Here is a 6,293-nt window from a genome sequence, read left to right as displayed (position 1 = left end):
GCAGTTTGTGTCAAGAGCTCTCTCAGCCCCCACCTACCTCACAGGGTATCTGTTGTGGGGAGGGGAGGGGAAGGGAAAGGAGTTTGTAAGCCGCTCTGAGACTCTGAGTGAAGGGAGGGGTATAAATCCAATCTCTTCTTCTCCTCCTCCTTCTTCATCATCAGTCTCTTGTAGACAGATGGTGTGAGGGTTGCCACTAGTCCTCAGGTGGGGGCAGGGGATCCCTTGGTTTGGAGCCCATCCTCCCACTTCAGGGCTATCCTCCCTCCTGATCTCTATGGAAGGGAGAGATGTCTAAGGGTAGGGAATATCCTAACTTTAAAAGCTGGACTGTGCACCCCACTCCTCCACATGCAGACAGCTGGGTGACCTTGGGTCAGTCACAGTTCTCTCAAGAGCAGTCCTCGAAAGAGCTCTCTCAGCCCCACCTACCTCACAGGGTGTCTGTTGTGGGGGAGGGGGAGGGAAAGGCGCTTGTAAGCCGCTCTGAGATTCCGAGAGAAGGGCGGGGTATAAATCCAATCTCCTCCTCCTCCTTAATGAGAAGGGAGGGAATGCTGGTGAGACCCAGAAAATGGAGTATATATTTTTCACTTGCGTGGAAGAAAAGAGACTGTGACAGCAGTCATGAAATTAAAAGACGCCTGCTCCTTGGGAGGAAAGCGATGGCGAACCTAAACAGCATGATAAAAAGTAGAGACATCACCCTGCCAACAAAAGTCCGCATGGTCAAAGCAATGGTATTCCCAGTAGTCATGTATGGCTGCGAGAGTTGGACTATAAGGAAGGCCGAGCGCCGAAGAATAGATTATTTTGAACTATGGTGCTGGAGAAGACTCTTGAGAGTCCCTTGGACTGCAAGAAGATCAAATCAGTCAATCCTAAAAGAAATCAACCCTGACTGTTCCCTGGAAGGCCAGATAATGAAACTGAAGCTCAAATACTTTGGCCACCAAATGAGAAGGGAGCACTCACTGGAGAAGACCCTGATGCTGGGAAAGATTGAAGGTCAAAGAAGACGGGGACGGCAAAGGATGAGATGGTTAGACAGTGTCATCGATGCAACGAACATGAAGTTGAGCAAACTTCAGGAAGACAGGAGGGCCTGGCGTGATCTGGTCCATGGGGTCGCGAAGAGTCGGACTCGACTGTGCAACTGAATAACAACAAAAAACAGAGTTGCAGTCTTCGAAGCTCATTGACTTGGTTTGTTGGCAGCGCTCATGGAGATTACAATGAAAACAATTAATCCAGTTTAAACCCATTGATCTGAAATTAGGGTTGCCAGCTCCAAACTGGGAAATACATAGAAATTTGGAGGGGTGGAGCCTGAGGAGGGCGGGGCTTGGAGAGGGGAGGGACCTCAATGGGGGCGGGGGGAATAAATCCAATCTCCTCTTCTCCTCCTCCAGGGGAACTGATCTCTGTCGCCTGGAGACCAGTTCTAATCCCAGGAGATCTCCAGGCACCACCCGGAGGCTTGGAAGGGAGTAAGTTATACAAAAGATACAAATCGTCCCTAAGTGACGAAAAGCATTCAACAGTCAATGAATACGATAATCCGAACCAGTATAAATAGTGTGGTTTGTCAAAAACATAATAGCCAGAAACTCAAAAATACATGGTCCAAATATACAAATAACCTTCAGAAATAGTCCAAGTCAAATTCCTCTAACAGTGAAAAGTCCAAACACTGATTTTCCTGACCCAAGTGGATACACAAGCAGTGAGACACATTTTGCGAAGAGGAATTATAAACACTGATGTTCAGACTTTTTACTGTTTGAGGAATTTGACTTGGACTATTTCTGAAGGTTATTTATGTATTTGGAGAGCCAGTTTGGTGTAGTGGTTAAGTGCACAAACTCTAATCTGGGAGAACCAGGTTTGATTCCCCACTCCTCCACTTGCAGCTGCTGGATGACCTTGGGCATGGTCACAAGTTCTGGCACAGCTGTTCTTGAAAAAGAGCAGTTTGTGTCAGAGCTCTCTCAGCCCCACCCACCTCAGAGGGTGTCTGTTGTGGGGAGGGGAAGGGAAAGGGATTTGTAAGCCGCTCTGAGACTCCAAGTGAAGGGCGGGGTATAAATCCAATCTCTTCTTCTTCTTCTTCTTGGACCATGTATTTTTGCGTTTCTATTATATTGTATTTTTGATAAACTACACTATTTATATAGGTTCAGATTATCGTATTCATTGACTGTTGGATGTTTTTCGCTATTTAGGCACGGTTTGTATCTTTTGTATAAGTTACCACCTGCAGGCTGGCAGCTCTAAACTGAATGGACTTGGGTTGGAGTGAGTGTAGTAACACAGAGGTGCACAGTGCTACTCTTTAATATTGTAAGTAATCATTTTTTTTGTCTCCATAGCCCCAAACATATCTCTTTAAGCTTCTTGCTACTGTTTGCACGAACAGCCGAAACATCTTCAGGGTGAAATTTTCAGAGAACAACAACTGTATAAACATCCATAAAGGATGAATGGGAAAGATAAAGAGTGTGTAGAATGCCAGTCAACCAGAGTCAATGGGGAGGCTGTTGATAACTTCAAATAAGAGCAAAAATGATGTCTGTGCTGAGTTCTTATGGAAAATTCCAACAACTGGAATCATTTTTCTTCTCTCTTTAATGTCCAGTAATGGATTTGGAACAAAGGCGGCTCTTATTGACTAAATTTGGACAGCATCAAAGACCAGATGTTCAGTGCTCAAAAGCTTTTAGAAGGAAAGACACTGATTTTTCACAATGGATTTTTCTCTTTTGCAGAATCTTTGATTTTAAAGGTCACATACCCAAATACTATTAATATTCCTCAGTGATACAGTATGTAAGAGTAGCTCAGCTTCAAAGCCTGTAAACATTGTCACTGGGGAAAAAAACCTCTAGTGACTTCAACTGATCTAATTTAATATGCTTATAAAGGCCATTTATTCTGTGAGGTTATATTTTATACTTAACAAGTGGGGCCCCACAAGACTCGGGGGGGGGGAGGATCCCATCTCCCCCTGACTCTCTGCTGAGCCCAGTGTGGCCCCCAGGTTCTCCAGAAGCCACCTCCAGGCCAGAATGGAGCTCCGGGCTGTTTGGCAGTCACCACCAGGCCCAACATGGCCCCGTACTCTCCCTGAGTTGTGCCTCCACCGCTGTGTCCAACGTGACTTCTGGGCTGTGCTGATGCTTGTCGCCAAGCCTGGAGAGGCCACCAGTTTCTCCCTGGGCTGGGCTGCTGCTACTGAGCCTAGTGCAGCTCCTGGGCTGCGCAGCCGCCACTGGGCCCAGCATGGAGCCCTGGGGTGCTCTGTTGCTGGGTTTAGTGTGGCCCCTGAGCTCTCTGTGGCTGCTCTGCCACTGCCAAGCCCAGCACAGCTCCCAGGCTGTGTGTCCACTGCCACTGGGCCCAGCGCAGAGACCCAGGGTGTGCTACTGCTTCTGTGGGACCCAGCATGGCTCCTGGTCCCCCCCAACTACTGAGATAGGTGTGTTCTCTGCACTTGTGCAGAGAACACTATTTTACTTTGGGGGGAATTTAACCCCCTGTGGTAGTGGGTTGTTTTTGTTGTTGTTGTTGAAGATTTAAGTTTTTCCTGCAAACCGAGGGTTTCCCCAGGTTTTCAGAAAAGTCTCTTCCAATCCGCAGATTTAGATATCCACAGATGGTGGCCACAGGTCACTAAAATATATATAGATTGTCACATGGAGGCCATTGGGCTTATTTTTCATTTCTGGCAAGATGGAAATAGATTGTCATATGGAGGCCATTGGGCTAATTTTTCATTTCTGGCAAGATGGAAGGAAAGCTGTCATACTGAAAAGGAGAGCAGAGGAATGGCAAAGCCAATAGGTGTACTGATTCCAACCCGCTCTCTAAAAAAGGTCTGATTGGACGTCTTAATCGGACCTCCTTTAGAGAGCGGATTGGAGTCAGCACACCTATTGGTTTTGCCATTCCTCTGCTCTCCTTCTCAGTATGACAGCCTTCCCAGAAATGAAAAATAAGCTGACTCCAATGTGCTCTCTAAAGGAGGTCCGATTGGACTTAACAGGTGCAAGGAGATTTACTAACACAGGGTTTCGATCCAGACATTTTTTTCCACTGGGGAGAGAGTGTTTCCTCTTGGCCACCCAAAAAAGGTACTCTTCAGATCATGGGAGCTACATGGACAATAGCCAGTACTTTTCTCCCTTTCTCACAATACAAGAACTCGTGGGCACGCAATGAAATTGCTGAGCAGTCGGGTTACAACACATAAAAGGAAGTCCTTCTTCACCCAAAGAGTGATTAACACATGGAATTCACTGCCACGGGAGGTGGTGGTGGCTACAAGCATGGACAGCTTCAAGAAGGATGTAGGTTGCGATGTTCCCCTAGATCCTCGACTAATGTTGCTGAATTTGTGGCCTGAGAGTGACATTCCCAACAAACAGAGAAAATTGATAAATCTACTCTTTACAGCCGCAAAAAATGTTATTGATAAGAAATGGAAAGACGAACATCCTCCGACAATTAATTTATGGCTATCTAAAGTATGGGAATATTTTTTATTAGAAACCGTTTCCATTTTTAACACGAATGATCAAAATGAATGTGAACTAATGAATCCAACTGGTAAATGGTATCCGATTGTGGATAAGTTAACCTTTGAGTCTTTTGACTGGAAAGCGATTAGTGCAGCACAATACTCATTGTTATTAATAAGCTAGCAAACTTTTATCAGTATTTGAGTAAGTCAAATTGGAAGTCTGTATACACACTGACATATATATGAAAAATTGTTAAGATGTTGTTTGAGAACCTGTTTTTATTTGTTATGTTCTAAGTTAAAATCTAATAAAATATTATGGTTAAAAAAGAAGAAGAAGGAATTAGATAAGCATATGGAGCAGAGGTCCATCAGTGGGTATTAGCCACAAGGTATAGATAGGAACTCTCGGTCTGGGGCAAGTGATGCTCTGTATTCTTGGTGCTTGGGGGGGGCAACAGTGGGAGGGCTTCTAGTGTCCTGGCCCCACTGCTGGACCTCCTGATGGCACCTGGTATTTTTGGCCACTGTGTGACAGAGTGTTGGACTGGATGGGCCATTGGCCTGATCCAACATTGGCTTCTCTTATGTTCTTATGTATTTCTGCATTTATTTCATTTCTACCCCATTTTTCCTCCCACTGGGTACCCAAAGTGGCTCACACCCTTCTCTCCTCCATCTTGTTCTTGTGGAAGCCCTGTGCAGTGGGTCAGGCTGAGTGTATTGTGACTGGCCCAGAAGCTTCCATGGCAGAGTGGTGAAAGCAAGCCCGCTCTCCCGGATCCCAGTTTGACACTTGAACCGCTACACCCAATTGGCTCTCGTTATGGGCAACAAGTTGTGGGTTTGCCCTTTTTTTGGGGGGGGAGGCGAACTGTGGGGAGTGTCCTAGCATCTCTCTTTAACTGGAAACTCAAACTTCGATACGCTAATAGTTCATTAACATTGCTGCTCAGCGAACGTTACTACAGCTGTGCCATAGGAAAGGATCAAAGGACAAAAGTATTTGGATAAGGTGCAACACGATCAAAAGATCTGATCAAAGGAAAGGTTTTTATCAAAGGAAAGAGGAGACTAATTAAACAGCCTTTGGGCTAGACTCTCATTGTGTATTTACTGTAGAACCGTGCTGTACAGTGATCTTTGTTTCCTGATGGGCCTGATGGCAAGCTGGTGATTCATGCTTCAGATTTTAGACGGCAGCAGAAGGCTCCTCCCTCCCCATCCTGTTATTTGCTGGGTGTTGTTCAACAGAAGCTATTTGTTGCCACGCCTGAGTGTTGCCAATAGCTGAACACATTTTTGAGGCTTTCTTTTGTGATCCCGACTTTAGCCTCCATAGAAGAAATTACCTGAATTTCTCAGAGGGGTACAGATTAGACGAACTCCTTGAACTATAAAGACAAGTTGGATTATATGAAACCAGGGCTATTTTGGGGCAGGAACGCACAGGAACGGAGTTCCGGCTGGCTCCCAAGTAGGCCACGCCCAGCAGGAACTCATTAGCATAATAGGCCACACCCAACAGCAGGAACTCATTAGGATTGGCTACATTTTAGACGAACTCCTTGAACTATAAAGACAAGTTGGATTATATGAAACCAGGGCTATTTTGGGGCAGGAACGCACAGGAACGGAGTTCCGGCTGGCTCCCAAGTTGGCCATGCCGAGCAGGGACTCATTAGCATAATAGGCCACACCCAACGGCAGACACTCATTAGGATTGGCTACATTAGGGGTGTGTGGCCTCACATGCAAAGGAGTTCCTGCT

The 6,293-nt window shown here is 45.9% G+C and overlaps 1 protein-coding gene across 1 annotated transcript in view; it reads left to right on the top strand.

The window, feature by feature from the left end:
* The window catches only part of LOC107114285 (glutamate decarboxylase 1-like), a gene marked incomplete at its 3' end in the record, with an annotated part of 15,881 nt that overhangs the window by 6,470 nt on the left and 3,118 nt on the right, over window positions 1-6,293 (top strand). The window lies entirely within an intron of this gene.

The sequence above is a fragment of the Gekko japonicus genome, unplaced genomic scaffold (genome assembly GCF_001447785.1).
Source record: "Gekko japonicus isolate JY-2015 unplaced genomic scaffold, Gekko_japonicus_V1.1 scaffold5051, whole genome shotgun sequence".
Classification (NCBI taxonomy): Eukaryota; Metazoa; Chordata; class Lepidosauria; order Squamata; family Gekkonidae; genus Gekko; species Gekko japonicus.
This window is presented reverse-complemented; position numbering and strand designations above follow the sequence as displayed.